This window comes from Quercus robur, chromosome 10, assembly GCF_932294415.1.
Source record: "Quercus robur chromosome 10, dhQueRobu3.1, whole genome shotgun sequence".
NCBI classification, from domain to species: Eukaryota; Viridiplantae; Streptophyta; class Magnoliopsida; order Fagales; family Fagaceae; genus Quercus; species Quercus robur.
Window position 1 is genome coordinate 15,309,489 of NC_065543.1, and position 18,326 is coordinate 15,327,814.

At 36.8% G+C, this 18,326-nt stretch overlaps 2 protein-coding genes across 2 annotated transcripts in view; both read right to left on the reverse strand.

Annotated features, from left to right (window-relative positions):
* The window catches only part of LOC126703674 (UDP-glycosyltransferase 92A1-like), a 77,112-nt gene that overhangs the window by 14,305 nt on the left and 44,481 nt on the right, over positions 1 to 18,326 (reverse strand). The window lies entirely within an intron of this gene.
* LOC126703676 (uncharacterized) overlaps positions 9,363 to 18,326 on the reverse strand; it is a 40,406-nt gene continuing 31,442 nt past the window's right edge. The window contains exon 8 of the transcript XR_007648161.1: positions 9,363 to 9,541. The gene's annotated coding sequence lies outside the window, so the exon portion shown is untranslated. The remainder of the gene's footprint in view (positions 9,542 to 18,326) is intronic.

Sequence of the window (18,326 nt, forward strand, 5' to 3'; positions counted from 1 at the left end):
TAGTGATAAGCCTTGGCGTGTCCTCGGTAGCCGATGAGGCTAACGTGGCAAGAGAGTCAGCGTGCTTGTTTTGTGACCGGGCTACCTGGGATATCTTTACCGTTCCAAACTGACCGATAATCTGCTTTGCCGTACTTAGATAAACTCTCATTCGGGGGTCCCGAGCCTCGAAGTCCCCAGTGATCTGATAAACAACCAGCCGAGAGTCCGAGTAGATCTCCACGTCCTTTACGCCCAGATGCAATACTGCCCTCAACCCGGCCAGTAGGGCTTCATATTCGGCTTCGTTGTTCGAGGCTTTGAACCCCAATCTGAAGAAGTGTTCCAGTCGTATACCCTCAGGGGTGATTAAGACAATACCAGCCCCGGCCCCCATAGCATTTGATGCGCCGTCCACAAATAACCTCCACGGGCGAATCTCCACACTACAGATTACCTTGCCTTCATTCTTGGGTGTAAATTCTGCGATGAAATCGGCGAGAACCTGTCCCTTCACCGAGCTTCTAGGTCGGTATCTTATGTCAAACGATCCCAACCGAGTCCCCCATTTGGCAATCCGTCCTGTGAAGTCGGATCTCTTCAACAGTGACTGCAATGGATACTCGGTGAGGACGAACACTGTGTGTGCCTGGAAGTAATGTGGTAACTTCCTCGTGGCGTGCACCAGGGCCAAAACTAACTTTTCAAGAGGCAGGTACCTTGTCTCGGCATCGACCAAGGTTTTGCTCACGTAATACACCGGCATTTGCACTCCCCGGTCCCTTAGTAACACAGCACTTACGGCATGATCGGTGACTGCAAGGTACATAAACAGATCCTCCCTGGGATCCGGGGCCGTCAACCTCGGCGCCTTTGCCAAATAGTCCTTTAGTTCTCGAAAAGCTTCATCGCAGCTCTCGTCCCATCGAAACCCCTTCCACTTTTTCAGAAGCTGATAAAACGGCCGGCAGCGATCGGCAAACTTGGAGATAAATCGGTTCAGGGCAGCTAACATTCCAGTGAGCACTTGTACCTCTTTGGGATTGCTTGGTGGTTTGAGGCAGTTCACGGCTTCTATTTGATCGGGGTTAGCTTCTATTTTCCCGAGTAGAGATCAGATATCCCAGGAACTTACCAACCCCCACTCCGAAAGTGCACTTCTCGGCATTCAGGCGCAATTTGTGCCGACGTAGTATCTCGAACACTCCCCGGAGATCTTTGGTATGCTGTGACTCGATTCTGCTTTTTACCACCATATCGTCGATATAAACTTCAACCGTGCATCCAATTTTTTCTCGGAACATTCTTGTCATCATTCGCTGATACGTAGCCCCGGCGTTCTTCAATCCAAACGGCATGACCTCGTAGTGATAGTTTGCATTTGGGGAGATAAATGCTGTCTTTTCTCGGTCTTCGGGCGCCAAGGCAATCTGGTGGTAGCCCTGGAAGGCATCTAGGAAGCTCATCCTCGGATGCCCGTATGTTGTATCTACTAGCTGGTCAATCTTGGGCATCGGGAATGGGTCCTTGGGACATGCCTTGTTCAAGTCTGTGAAATCCACACAAACTCTCCATTTCCCGTTCTTCTTCTTCACCACGACAGTGTTTGCCAACCACTTCAGGAAGAATATCTCCTTTATGGCTCCGGCCTCCTTCAGCCGCTGTACCTCCAGGTTCACTGCATCGACGTGTTCTTTTGACGCTCTTCTCGGTTTCTGCTTCTTCGGGGGGAACAATGGATCCACGTTGAGTCTGTGGACAATGAACTCGGGATCTACACCGGGCACTTCATACGGGCTCCATGCGAAAACATCTATGTTCTGCAACAGGAACAACAACATCTCTACCCTTTCCCGGTCATTCATGCTTGTACCTATCTGGAAATATCTGTCAGTATCTGGGAGAATTCTTACCTTCAGCACCTCCTCAGCAACATCCGCCCCAGTTTCCCCCGGGGATTTCTGTAATTGCTATGAATTCTCTTTCTCGTTTTCCTCAGTTTGACCGAGCTGTTCCTTCTCCCACCTGACCGCGGCGACAAGGCACTGCCTCGCCACCTGTTGGTTCCCCCTTACCTCGGCAACTCCATTCTCAGTAGGAAATTTTACTTTCACATGAAGGGTGGACGGAACAGCCCCCATGGCGTGAATCCACGGCCTTCCCAGGATTGCGGTGTAAGGTGCGAATGATCGGACTACTATGAATGTAACTATAACTCCCATGCCTTCCATGTCCACTGGGAGAGAGATTTCCCCCTCGGGAATCACAACTCTCCCGTCAAACGAGACCAATGGCGTGTCATACTTCGCCAAATCCTGGGTCTTTAATCCGAACCCTTCGAAGAGGTCCGGGTACATGACGTCAGCCCCGCTACCTTGATCAATCATCACCCTCTTCACCAAGAATCCGCATATCCGGGCTGTCACCCCCAAAGCATCGTCGTGAGGTTGGATCGTCCCTTCCAAATCATCTTCTCCGAACGAGATGGCCAGCCGTCCAACTTTCTTTTTCTTCTTGGATGATTCTCCCTCCGCGCAAGCCACTGTCATTACCCTTTTTGCCGCTGCTGCTCTTCTTGGTGCGGCATGGATGACATCGATTACCCCTAGGGGTGGTGGAAAGGGGTTCCTTTTCTGTTGGGCGCCCTGCCCGGGTTCCCGGTCAATGGAATCTGCTACAAACTCTTTCAGGTGCCCTGCCTTCACTAACTGTCCGAGATGGTCTTTTAATACCCTACACTGCTCGGTGGTGTGCCCCTTGTCTCTGTGATAGGTGCAGTATAGGTTTTGGTTCCTCCGAGATGGGTCGCCCCCCATCTTGTTCGGCCATCTGAAGAATGGCTCGTTCCTGATCCGTTCCAAGATTTTGTGCACGGGCTCTTTAAACACCACATTCACCCCTTCGATTTGCACCTCTGGTTCCTGCATTCTGAAGTCTCTTTTCGGTTTTGGCGGCAAGATGCTTTGCCGAGATCTCCCCGCAAAAGGAGCTTTCCCCCTGCTTTGCAGCCGATCATCCTCCAGGCGTTTGTACTCCTCTATGCGTCTCATCAGTTGCCTCATATCCTCCGGGGGTCTTCTTGTCAGCGACTCCCGCAATTCAGAATCTTCGGGGAGCCCCATCCTGAAGGTGCTTGCCGCAATTTTCTCGTTTCCTCCACCAATCTCGTTGTAGAGTTCCCAGTATCGGCTGGCATAACTCCGAAGGGTTTCGCCGACCCTCATTTTCATGGAAAGCAATGCGTCGACCGGCTGTTGCACTCGGCTGCATGTTACGAACCTGCTGCCGAATTCCTGAATCAGCTCGGCGAAGCTGTGTATAGAACCTTTCCGCAACCCATTGAACCATCTCAGTGCGGTAGAGCCGAGACTAGAGGGGAATACTTTACACATCAATGCATCGTTGTGCGCATGCAAAGACATCATGTGGATGTAATGACTGACATGCTCCACGGGGTCTGTCCTCCCCTCATAGGAATTAAATGGTGGTCGCGTGAATCTGCTCGGCATGGGTGCCCGTTCAATCTCATCGGAGAATGGAGACTGGGCTGCCATCCGCAAGGCTCTGCTCATGGCGTCCATTGCAGCGTTGTGGTGCCACTGCTCCTCTGGCGACTCTGATCCTTGGTCATCATATCCATGCGATCGGGAACGGTCCCGTCTACGACGCGTCTCCCGAGAGTGTCGATGTGACTCTTGAGAGCGTGATCGGTCTCGGTATTGTTGCGTAACAGATCGGCTGGAACCCTCCTCGCCCCGGTTTCTCCTTGGTTGGGGGTTGTGGTTCCTTTCATGGCGCCGACCCCTTGCTTCCAGCTCCAAGTCCATTACCAATCTGCGTAACCGCTCCAGCTCTCGGTCTCTATCATCATATTGCCGATGTGCTGAGACGCCTGAAATTGTCCGGTGTGTCTGGGCCAATCTTTCTCCCAATCCGGACCTTTCCTCTCCTCTTGGATGCTCCCTATCCTCCAGCCGTTTCTGCCTTCTCTCCCTCCACGTCGATCCCCGAGAAGATCCTGTGGAATTGCTCGGAACATGCCCTCCTGAACGCTCCTCAGACATCTCCCTTGCTTGAGTCTCACTCGAACCACAGCTTCGTAGGAGTGCCCCACGGTGGGCGCCAATTACAGAAACCAAGTACAAGACTTCTGGGCCTTAGGTCACTTGGGCTCACAATTTATCTGTAGTGGGCTTAAGGATTTCCTACAATGGGTTGTTCTCGGCAGAGAGACTCAAAGCAACACTCAGTTGATACTCTCTCCTTGACTGTTTTCTCTCAATTTTTCTGAACCCCTTCTTCTCCCAACTTTCTTCTATTTATAGCCAAGGTTAGTGAGGAGATTATGATTACAGTCACCGTTAGTGCTACTGAAGGTCCAGTATTATCTGGTTAAAGTGGGGGTTTAGGTGAAAGGGCGGTGCAGCATTTATGATCTTGGAACTTGGTTCCATTTTGACCGATTATGTTCGGCAACTCAATTTCCCGTGCATATCATGATTTTCCCGGACATGACTCATACGCTCGACCGGGAAAGTTTAACCGGTCAACTCTGGGAACTCAATACCCAAAACTTGTTTTTACTCTAAGGCAGTTTCAAGAGGGGCATAAGATAACTGGACCTTTCTGCTGGGCCTGCGCCCAAAGCCGGTATGGGCTTGGGCCCGGGGCCTAGATGGGTCTGGGCCCAAGGCCAGTATGGGCTTTGGAATCTCGATGCCGTACAAAAACAATATATATGGCTACAAATTTGAATGTGTCTACCAATGGACTTCCACTGAACAAAGATGTATTCACAATATTTTTAACTTCATATACTTCTTTGGTATTGTGAATTTGAGAAAGAGAAAAGGGTAGGCAAAGGATGTACGGTCTTTCATAATCCCCTATGTTTTGAAGAAAATAAAGGGCCTATTAGTCTCCCTTTTACTAGAATTTTGTATAGAAAGCACTTTGCTATAAGTTCCTTGACTTTTTGTTATTTTATAATGAAATGGGACTGAAAGTTTTCCTTTGCCTAACTAAACAACTAGAGACAGATATACAAATACTTTTGGAGAAAGCTGATATGGCTCTTAGAAAGTACAAGATGCATATGGTTGTGGCAAAGGAGCTTTTAACTTGCAAAGACGAGGTCGTAGTTGTTGCAAGCAATGGAAAGATATCAATTTACCATTATAAGACTCAGGTTGGTGATGTTGTGGAGAATCCCCTTATTAGACTTATTGTGGAGAGACATTCGGCTTATGTTGAGAAGCCAGATCTATAATATCTAAGCCTAAAATATCATCAAATGTTTGATGTAACAGACATTTACCAAAAATTGCTTTATGGTAGCAGGTCCTAATGATAATCATTTGCATTATTTGGTAGGTTGACTTGCCTTCAGGCAAAAAATAAAAAAAAAAGAAATAAAAAGCATATTTTGATTTCAATCAAAGTGCTTATAAAGTAACCTCTAAGGGGGGAGGGATTATAATAAACATTGTAACTGCTCTATAGTCTATACTGTGACAAAAAGTGAATAAAGTTGTTTTATTTGTAGAGTATCGAAAGAGTCAAAAAACATTTAGTGTAATAATTTTGTATTGTTGCATCCCATGTGTTTGGTAAAATTTCTTTTAGAAATTTTATGTGTTTTTCACAAATCTATTTATTATTTTTATTTTGGTCATTTTATTACAAATAATTAGCATCTCCACCATCAAATTTTTAGTTAATTTGAATTTGTTTGGTAAGCTTTTACTTTGCTTAGTTGATCATCTTTATTGACAATGCCAAAAAGAGAATAAGATAAAATATAATTTACTCTAAAGCATCATTATGCTATTAATGTTTTTATGTATGGGTACTTATGAAACTTTTTCCCTTTTGCATTTTATTTTATTTTATATTTCCACTTTATGATATATGATTTATTGATAATAATCTATTGCATAGTTATCTTTATTTACTTTTTCACTTAGTTTCATTGTGAGGAAGAAAGTGATCGATGTGGATCTATGTTTTGGAGAAAAATATACGTAAGAGTTGAATCGCATACATCCATATAGTAATAAACAAAGTATACATAATTACAACTTGGTCTAATAGCTCTCACACTATCAATTTAATATATATATATATATATATATATTGCATTGTGTTTTCATATATATCTCACTATATATAATACTTGACTACAAAAAAACTTCTAATTTAAAACATAATTTCAAATAACACATATTGAATTTTTAAAAATATACAATTTATTATATTAATTCAATAATTATCCAATAAAAAATAATCATATCAAATTTTCCTGCAAATCGCACGAGTCTGTGACTAGTATAATTTAAAAATAAAAGACATCAACTACATTAAAAAGATCATGTGCTACACACACAAGGAACCAATTTGGAGGATCACCTGCCAAACAAGGGTGGAACTAAGAATTTATATTTGGGGCCGACTTATGTTATTGTTATATTATTCTAAACAAATCCACACAAACAGACATAAATAACTTACTATTTTTTAAACTCTAATCAGTATACAAATTTGCTAGTTTGATATTGGACATTTACACAACTTATATGAACAAAACTTAAGTACAATACCTTATGTGTGATTTCTTTGGTTCCTCAAATATGTGTGTGTGTGTGTGAGAGAGAGAGAGAGGACTAGTGGCATCAATGATGTGTTTTTTTGCCTCTGATGGTGGTGGAGCTCATGAGTTTCGTTTCTAGGTTAGACTTGTGTGAGAAGTAACAAACCCGGCAAAGCCACCGTGATTGTGGCCATAGTGACAGTAGTCATGGAGATTCAACAATGGATAGCTTAAGGTTTGAGATCAAGGAGGTTCAAAGGGATATAGTTAATTGAGAAAGAGATGAGAGAGACGGTGTTAACTAAGTTATTTAATTAGACATGTGGCAAAATTTTAAAAGGTATACCTAATTAACTATATCTAAGTTTTTCCCTATATCAATAGATATAGGTGGTCAACTAAGTAGTGAGTAATAATAATAATAATAAAGATATATTCTCTCTAGCCTCTACATTCCGCCAGCCAGTTTTTATAATCACTTCATCCAAAAATATTTAGTTAATTTTCATATAAACACTATTATTTTCATACACTTTATTATGGGTTCAAGAAAGTATTGTTTGAGAGTTTCTTTCCTTACAAGTGGTGTAGATTTGTTAGGATATATAGTTTGGTGGTTGTGCTTGTTGTATCTTGAGAGCAGCACACAAAACTCAGTCAACTATATCAAAAAGCTATGTAGACAGCATATATCATCTCAAAAGATTGATATAGTCTATGCGTCAACTCCTTCACCTAAAAACTTATGGAATTGACGGCAATTTGAGTTATGAAATAATTCTGAAGCACTAGCGATGTAATGAATCATAATTTATTTTTCTATTTTAAGGTTGAATTTAATTTTTGTAAAATATTATTATTTAAATCATAAGCTTGAATATTGTGAAATTTATTTAATTTTTCATTTTATGTTCAAAGGAACAACACAAACCCTACTTCCCTTTCTCTCTCTATTTACCTAATTAAACAAAAACAAAAAAAGTTGTGTTTTAACATGACTGTTTACACAAAAATGCATGTTATTTATGAGTTTTTTCTTTTCTAGTAGAATATTTTTATGTCCACAATATTTCATAACAAATTTGTTATTGGTTCTAATTTGAACTTACTACTAAAATATTTTTTTTTCCCCATTAGTAATGGCTAGTAATAACATGCCACTTAAAATTTGTTATATATGAAAGTGTTGTGAAAATATCGCATTTCTCTTTTTAGTAAATAGAATGGCGAGAATGATATCTAATTCAACATCTCTCTCTCTCTCAAATAAAAGGTGAGATTGTAGATTTAAGTTAGTTAACAATAATGGGTATAACTTACAATTTAGGAAAAATTAAGGGTACTTTTTCTTCTTTTTTTATCAAGAAAAAAAAATTTTAACGTTGTTTTCAAATCGTAATGAATTAATCTTGCGTAAGATACTAAAATCTAACGAGGGATTTTATCGAAAGCTTAATTGGGACATCCTTAGGGACTAGATTATGAATAAGGAATGAAGCTAGGGACCTCCATGTGGTTAAATAAATAGTAACCTTCAGGTTTGTTTTAGCTTAGGTAAAGAAAGGAATTGTTTGTCATGCTTAAGGGAAAAAAATTGACTAAACTTAATTAGCTGCACTTTCTTAACTGATTCGGCTGCAAAATTCGTTAAAAATCAGCCAATAAATCAAAATCTTCTTTTGGGCTAAAAAGGGCTAATTGCAACTTCAACAACATAAAGCAGGAGCTACATGTCCCCATTTGTGTGCTTAGCAAAATTCACTTTTTGGGTCCATGAAAAAACCTAAATAGCCCAATCGTACCCTACAGGTCACACTTCCTCAAATCCCAATTAAAGTTGCATGGACTTAAGCCATGCACAAAAAAATAAAAAAAATAATAATAATACAAAATATGTGTAATTGATGTAGAAAAGATATCACAGGCCATCCTGAAGTGGAGAGAGCTCCTGAAATCATGGCGCCATACCAAGGGGTGCCAATAGAACTCATTGGGGGCAATGGTGTCAAAATTGTATGAAATTTGGATGGCTAGAGGAAAACGGTATTTTAATTAAAACTCGTGGCTTTGTGACAAGTTTTGCTACGAGGTTTGCCTTCATTTTAGAGAATTCCTCTGTTAAGGCTCTGGGAACTGTGGAATTACCGTTTTTAGTAATATTTGTTTTCTTAATAACCTTTAGTTTAAAATTCATAATAATGTCCCATCTATTTTAGGATGTCTCTTAGAGAATGATAGTTTCAATTTTTGCAATTATCTCAATTTTGCCATTTTTGGTAAAAATAAATTGGGGTGTTTTCCTAACTACCCTATATTTTCTTTTTAATATTGAAATGCATTGTAGCCTTCAAGGCAATTCAATTATCAAATTGATAAAAATTCAAACTTGTGTCTTTTTTTTTTTTTTTTTTTTTTAAATCTTTAGTGAATTCAAGAAACCTATCACCTTGTGGATTCAAGGAACTCTTGGATTTTAGGTTTTCAATAAGAAGCTAACATGGTTAGTTTCTTTTCATTCATAAAACAGTGTGTTTGTTTTATAGTAACTTCCACAAATAAATAATGGAACAAAAAAAATTGGCCTTTGTTTTGTATCATATTAGTAGGATTTTCACAAAAATGGGCTTCAAGTCAATGATTTGTTGAAAATGAAATTTACCAAAAAAAGTGAAGGTTTCAAAAAAGAGATGGGTTCAAATTATACCTAATGTAACTCTAAAAAGTTACACATTTTCTAAACCATTGGATTTAAGTTGATCCAACAGTCAAAAAAATATACTCATTAATACTGATATTCTGATAAAGATCTCATTTATTATCCTTATTTATAACATTCCATACCTATCTTTAATCCCAAAAATAAGTATATTTTTCTCTCTGCTCTCTCTTTCTCATCCACTACACGTTTCTCTCTCCTCCATTGCTCTTTCACCTCCATTTTCATAAGGTTCCACCTCCACAGCCACATAGAATCTGATGAATCAAAAACTTGAACTAATTAAACATAAGGTTGAAGTAAATAACTTAAAAATTGAAACTAACCTTTTGCACAGAGAATAAATGGCACTGGAAAATATATATTCCTTGTTGAAATTCTTTAGAAGCTTTGGGCAAAATCTGTTTGAATCGACCAATAATCACAAATATCAACGACGCCTATGACTTTGTTGACCCAGGTGTACTAATCTTTAAAGCCCAAATTGTTTCACATGAATCTTCCATTCAATTCTATATAGCCATAAGTCCATAATATTGGAATATTCAAACCCATCTTCACCCTCCACGTTATTTGAGTTTAATTTTTGTTAATTGCTTCACGGATATCAAAGATTTTGGTTTAATAGTTCTAATAAACTACAAAATCCAAACAGATTTTGCCCAAAGCTTTTGAAGAATTTCAACAAGGAATATATATTTTCCAGTGTATGCATGCGCTTCATTTGTTCTCTCTGCAAAAGGTTAGTTTCAATTTTTAAGTTATTTACTTTAGCCTTATATTTAATTAGTTCGAGTTTTTGATTAATCAGATTCTATATGGCTGTGGAGGTGGAACCTTATGAAAATGGAGGTAGAAGAGCAATGGAGGAGAGAGAAATGTGAAGTGGATGAGAAAAAGAGAGCAAAGAGAAAAATATACCTATTTTTGGGATTAGAGATACGTATAGAATGTTATAAATAAGGAATAAATGAGATTCTTATTAGAATATTAGTATTAATGAGTGCATTTTTTTTACCACTGGATCTACTTAAATCCAATAGTGTAACTTGAACCTATCTCTTCAAAAAAATAAGCAAATTAAGATACTCTAAAAATGTATAAATATATTATTTAAACCATCTTTGATACAATGCTAGCTTTTTAAGATTTTAATTTTTTAAGTAAACTTTCTTCTTTTGAACCTATCAAGAATTTTATCTTAATTTTCAAATACAGAATGTAAGTTCCAGTTAGCTTAATTGGTAAAATCTCTTGTTGTTGAACAATAAATCTGGGGTTTGAACTTTGCTTTCAACCATATACCAATCGATGTCTTAACTTAATGATAAAGAACAATTATCATAAATTAGATACCGTAAGTTGAAATTCTATTGTATCTATCAAAAAAAGTTTCAAATATTGAAATTACAATTTTAATTTGAACTTATCTTTAAATTTATAAATATTAAGTTTAGTACTATAAAATCAAAATACAAAATCGAACAAATACGCTCATATCAACATTAATATGTGGATTTGGATGTGTGTGTGTGTGTGTGTGTGTGTGTTTTTGGGATAATTACACTAAACCCACCTGTGGTTTGGGCGAAAATCACTTTACCTACCCGTGGTTTGAAAAATATCACTTAACCCACCTGAGGTATGATCCGTTTGTTTTCCATAACCCACCTCTGTTAAAATCAGGGGTAAATAGGTATTTTTGCTCAAATTTTATGTCTCTCTCCTCCCAAAACAAAAAATAGCACAAAAATATAAGAGAAACAAGATCAAAAAGTGGTATTGATCTCTCTTAATTCACATAAATCTTGAACATGAAGAACATATCCAAAAAAATAAAACCCAGATCAACCTACACAAAAAACCAAACTATACAATATTGCCCTTCAAAACAGGACTCTTGTTTCCTATATTGCACTGAAGTATACTTCTTTCTTCGGCAGTACTAAGCCCTAGTGTGCCTGGGTAAACCCAAATAAACATCATCATTCACAATAACAGTCAAAACCCAATTCAAGAAACCTCAAAATGTCTTCAATACTCACACGGCACAGAAGATTTAAATCAAACACATCCCATACCATTTCTATGAATCAAAATGAACAAAATTTTCGAAACCCAGTTCAAATAAAACTCAAACTCTTTACAAAAAACAGCCAATACCAACAAAAAACATCAAAACTGGAGCTATAAATCAAAATAAAACCCAAGACATCTTGAGTGTCGTTGTCGCTCCTACGACTTCAACTCCCTCCATGACCACACCAAGGACATCTTGAGTGTCGTCATCGCTCTCCTCTTCGGCGTTGGCTGAGGAGCCCTCATCGCCGCCACCATGTATCTCGCTTGGTCTCTCTTCTCCCACCGCTTCTCCTCCTCCGACTACTCTGCTTTCCCCTCTTCTTTCTGCCTTTTTGGCCTCTGTACTTTACAACTTGTGGCCTACCACTAACGCACAAGCTCTTCGTTCTCTACCCACCCTTGATTTTCCTGATCTCCCCAGATCATCCTCCTTTAAGCAGGACCATCTTCCCTTGATGTGGCGCCTCTATAACGAATCCAACCTCGAGACCCACTTTATCAAAGATGGTAAAATTTTGAGAAAATTTTACTAACTCTAATTACATGGGTGGGCCGCGATGAACAGCAGTCACACATACCTTACCTAGCTTCGATGATGCAAAACAAGTGTTTTCTCCCCCTCCAGATGCTCCAAACCACGAAGAACAAGGTCCCTCTCTCGAAAAGTTTTTGATTTTTGGGTGTTTTGATTCGCGTTATGTTCTGTTTTGGGGTTTAAAGGTGTTTTTGTAACGGCAAAGACCGAGGTGGGTTACGGAGATTGACGAAAACATACCTTAGGTGGGTTAAGTGACACTTTTCAAAACACGGGTAGGCAAAGTGATTTTCGCCCAAACCACATGTGGGTTATGTGTAATTATCCCTTTTTTTTTTAGGAATGTGTTTGTTGATTGCTTATTTATAGTAAAACTATAAAAAAGAAGAAGAAATTTATTTATTTTTTATGTCAAGTCCATTGAATAAACTCAGAAATCCTAAAATTTATTTATTTATGGGCTTACCAAAACGCAAGATGCTCTAATGATGGGTTAAAAGCGAACAGAGAATCAAATAGCGTAAAAATAAAAACATGATTTTATCCAATGGAGTAGTTCTAGGATTTTTTTATATTTTATTTTTTAACTTTAAAGTAAAAGTGATTTGAAATAGGGCAGTAAACAAGTCAAGTCAAGCCAATTATTAAAAGTTTATACTTCTTCATTTAAATTTATCGCAAACATGAGTTGCGCTCGAGTTCATCCCCAAACTAGATTGCATGTTTAAAATGTGTTCATTTTCTTGTTAAACAAATTTGAGGTTATTCACAAGCTACTTTGTTAATTTATTTTTTTCTTATATGTAGTAAAACCATGACTAAAATCTTTTACCTCTTCACAAATCTATGAATTTTCACTACAAACGCACTGTTTATATTTTCAACAAAATACAAATAGTAAATTGGTATCAACAAACCTTTTCAAATATATATATATATATATACACACACATTAAGTGCGAAACTTAGATACAGTAGCTTACATACTGTTACTAAGGTACTCCTTTTAAAATTTAGTCACTTGTCTCATTAAATAACTCAATTAACACCGTTTGTTTATCTATTTTTTCTTTTCACTTTTCTTGAGAGGTTAGAGAACCCACAAGAAAACCCAACCTCTTTAGCTTTTCAATCTCTTAGACTTCTAATTTTTTCTAGAAATCAAGATTTTAGAAGAATGAAGGGGCTGGCTTAATTGTGTGTTGTGTTATCAACGAAAGTTTTGTTGCTTTTTGTTTATGAATATTGGCAGAGTGAGAGAAGTAGAGAACTTGGATGGACAATGAACAATTTTCATGTACTCACGGATCTATAAATGACCAAACCCAAAAACCCCATGTGTTGGAACCCAACCAAAACCAGCATGCCTAACTATTGTTTGATTTGGATTGTGACCCAACTTAAAATAATATTGTTATGGTTTTCCATAGGAGATTTTCTAAGGCTTAGTCCATGAAGCGAAGGCTTAGGTTGATAAGCCCAAGTTGTAGCACTCATGGACAAGCCTCCTTGGGGGTTCGGGAGCGATGCCCTCGGGAAAATTTGTTGGCCCGTTTTGTAGCCCATTGTTAATAGTATGCATAGGATATAAAAACAGTTGTTTTGGAGATTAGAGTTTTGATTTTTTTTTTTTTTTTTTTAAGAGAGAAAACTATAATATTACATCTTGTATTTTTCCTTGAGAATAGTGAAATCCCTACAACTCTGTGAACGTAAGCAAATTGCCAAATCACGTAAATACTATCTTGTGTGTGATTATTTTTCATGGCAAATATTTTTCTCTATTTTTGCATCTCACAAATCTAGGAATTTCATTTATATTCCCTACAAGGCGGTGATGTGGGATAGGGAAGCGTCAAAAAACAAAATACATCTTCTTCTAGAAAGCAAGAAACAAAACACATTTGCTTTTGAGAATAACATTGAATCAGCAAGGGTTCCTTGAATCCACAAGGAGAAAGAGTTTTAGATCTACCATAGAAAAAATAGATAAAAGTATGAATTTTTATTAATATCAATAATACTCAAAAATTGTTTACAGACTTGGAAGCCTATTTAAAGGTTTTGTAAAACTTGACAAACAAGAAAATATATTCTAAAATAACTCCTAATTAATACCTAACCATAATAGGAACCAAATTTGACATAAAAAAAACACTAAAAGCACCTAAAAATAAGGAAACAAATGCCTTAAACCTAAAATAATGAAATTACAAACAAATTCCAAAATTAATAAATTACAAAAAATGAATAGTAGATTTTTTCCTACATCAGGGGGCAATGCCTCCCCCCCCCCCCCCCCAAATTTTTGAAAAATTCTTTTATATTATGTATAAGTATTAAAAACTTTAAAATTTTAGCTACAAAAATAGAAGTTGCCCCCCAAATATTTGAGTTAGTCCAATGATGCTCTTAAAAACAAATAGAATTTGTCAACCAGTCTTGTAATTATAGAGATAAGGTAGTTTTTGCTTTCTCAAATTCATTTTTTGTACATGTTTAATATCAAACTAGACAAATTTTTTAGACTAATTGGAATTTAAAAGATGATAAGTTCTCCTAAAAAACTATCTTACGAATATACATATGTGAATGTTGTTAATTTTATATACAATATATTTATAAATTATGACCTACTCTAGTATCAAAATATTAATGTTTATATATTTGTATGTACATTTACACGTGTGTGATGGTTTATGTTGAATCAAGACTACTATATTAGTACCAAAATTTGCCCCCCCCCCCCCCCCCAGCAAAAAATCCTAGCTCCACCCCTGCTAACAACCAAAACAAACTCATTCCCCAAACCCACATAAAATCAAACAAGGAGAGGAGAAAAGAGAAATTAAAGGAAAACTAAAGAACAAACACAGAGAGAGAGAGAGAGAGAGAGAGAGAGAGAGAGAGAGAGAGAAAAGGTGGAGGACTGGTGGCCACTGCATCATCGATGAGGTTTGTTGTCTCCGATGGTGGTGAAGCTTGTGGGTTTCAACCCCAAGGGCCTGGGCTAGACTTTAGTGCAAAGAGAGAACCCAAAAGAGACAACATGAGAGTGGCTAACCATCGCTTGCTATGGCCGCCTTGATAGCAACAATGGAGATTCGATAGTGGACAGATCTTCAAGTTTGTGATGAGAGTGAGATGATGGAGGGATTTGATTAATAGAATTAGAGAAATAGAAGGTGCTAACACCTTTAGCTAAGTTATTTAATAAGATAGATGGCCGAATTTTAAAAAGGGTAGCCAAGGAACAGTATCTAAGTTTTGCCATATCTTTAAACAATTATACATATAGATATATTATATTATATATAGCTAAATTGAGTTTCATGTTCACTAAGTATGTTCAAGAACACATTATTAAGTTTGAACTTATCTTATTTAATAGTCGAACCTAAACTTGAGATTTGAATTTTGTTTATTTGCTAAACAAACAAATATAAACAAGCTTTTTTCAAAGTCAGACTTGAGCTATTGATAAACAAATTACAGCCCATTTTGAATTCATTGAAAAAATTATAAAATAAAATAAAATAAAATAAAAAACGGTTTTAAACAAACAAAGGTCTTGTGAGATCATTTGACAGTATTTAGCACAAAAATCTTGTGAAATGATTTGACTGTGTTTATTTTTCTTAATAACTAAAAAAAATATTTTAAGAATTATTATTCTTGTTTTGTTTCTTCGATGATAGAATTTTTAAGATTTCAAATATCTTTTCTTTTCACTTTCTCATCTACCCAACCAATGTTATTGAATACTCATGATTGCAAAACTTACCTTTCTTTAAATATAAAATAATCTATATAAATATATATATATATATATATATATTTATATTATAATAATAATAGGTGAAGTTAAGAGAAACTCAAATTAGAATTTCAAATTAGAGTTCCAATTTTGCGGCATGTGTCTTAAATTATTTATTTTTAAAAATTTTTATTTCTTAATTTTAGAATAAAATGTGGGACCACATCATAAATATTCATCCAAGTGAATTATTAAATACAAAAACCAAAGAGTCTAGAATAAATAAATTGTTAAAAAAAAAAAAAAAGGTGCTTCACAATAATTAAAAAAAATGGACAATTTACATTTTATACCTAATAATATCCTTACAAAATTTTTTAAAGAGTTAACAAAATATAAAAATGACTATCAATAATATTTAAATCATATATATAGGAATTATATTATGCATCTTATTTTATATATTTAAATGTATCTATACATATGCATGGGGTTACAAGCTAGTAATAATAATAATAATAATAAACCCCAACTTCACATACACTTTCAAAAATCATAATGGTATCACCGCACACTCTTAGTGCAATGGTCACTTCACAAGTATAAATATTTGTGAGGTGTGAGGGTACCAAGAGTCGGGGTTCAAGTCTCTAAGAGAAAGTTTCACACACATATACACTTAGATTGAGTTAGAGTAGAATTTCTATCTTGTATAAAAAATAAATAAAAAATAAAATTAAAAAAAAAAAACTTTGTTTCAAATTAAAATAGAAGGACTTCATTTAAGAAGAATATTGCTTTAAAAAATGGCAAATTTTGGAATATCGAAATATCCTAAACAATTTCAATCATTTTAAATCTTTTTTTTTTTTTTTTTTTTGAGAAGTAAACACACATACAAGGGAGAAGGAAAGGGGTTCTAACACAAAAGCACACCACAACTCCACTCAAAAGTTATGGTAACTTTTAAGGGAGAATGGGGTAAGTTATACTACACATGAAGAGGGTAAAAATCTAGGTTGACGGATCTCCATGAAGTGGGCCTGATAGATCCACAACCAAGGGCTGATAGAGGGCGAGCCCATTTGGTGCAAATGTTTGTTATGGATAGATCCTGCATAAACAGATGCAACAGGAACGGATCAAGCACCCATGTGGCAACCAGAAACCCTAGATGAGAAATACTTGCGACACACACTTAACCACCATAGGATCCTAAAGTAAATGGAACCCTAGCACAAAAAGGATTCTGAAAGATAGGCGCATTAATGAATATCTTCTCTATAAGGAAATGTCTTGTCCATTACGTTTGGGACTATTCAAGAGGATTCCTATAAGAAAAAGACTTCTACACCAAGGAAGAGATGTTAACCTTCTACTACTATAAAAACCCCAATACCCTCACAAATCAAGGTATGCATAATTTACCCTTCTCTAACACTCTAGAGTTGTGAGAATAGTTCTAACTTGACCTTCAGAGGGTATTCGGCCAGCACCACACCGATGCTCTCTATTAGGTCTTCTCTTTTTGCTGTGCAGGTATCGTTACGAGCGTGCGAAGATCGCGTGGCTCATTGGTGATATTTACGGTATCATCAACACACAACACACTCTCTTAAGTAATGTGGCCTCTAAGTATGGCCTTGCCTTCTTGCATTTTTTTTTTCATTTTTTTTTCTTTCATAACCTGCTAATTTTTGCTGAAGCAGATTAGAAAAATTTTCAAAGCATTCACCATTTGGATGAGTAGAATAGAGGGCTAGAAGGCCCACCACTTATCCTTTGCAGGTATAATGGTCCTTATCAAGGCTACTGTCTCTGCCATCCCAAATTGTGTTATGCGATATGCTCTTCTCCCAAGTAAGGATCTAGATGCTATTTGTTAAAGCTATTTTAGTGATTGAGAGACTGAAAAAGTGAAAAGCGAAAAGTGAAAGCAAGACAATAATTTGGTATCCATTTCGCATAATTAATTTTGCCAACTTATTTTTTTGTTTAGTTTATTTTTACTACTATTTATGAACTCCACAACATATTTTGGTACTATTCATGAGTTCCACTATACTATTTCAGCTAACTTTTACTTTTATCTACACTACTTTCAGCAAATAGTTTTCAATTTTAACAAAATAAGCGGATTCCAAACAAATCCTTGATATGATTAGGCCTGACAGCATCAATGACTTTACCTCTACAGTTTAAAGTCATTGATGCCTATATCTTTGATTTTAAGCTCGTGTTACAATGAAAATTTTGTAGGGTAAATATATTATAGAATCCTAAGCCGCTAAGCCAACCCCAAACTACCTATTTACTTGTTTTACAAGTACATGAACTTATAGTGGATTTGGACCTTTTAGGCCATGGGGTTTCTAACATGATAAGGCTACTAAGAATTTCCTGTGGGGTTCTTCAACCAACTATGATGTGCAAACTTCATATGGCCCATTAGGGAAAAATCACCAATCCAAAAGCTAAAGGTGGGGGATCTGGGGTTAATGGCCACAAGAGTCAAAATTTGTATCTTTTCGCCAAGCTAAATTGGAGGTTTCATCATGGAAGGGATGCATAGTAGGTCTAGGTGTTAAGAAAGAAATACATTCCTAATTGTATTTTTCTTAGTGTAGGGTTGGCAATTCGTATTTGCTCAAGAGCTTGGTTTGCTATT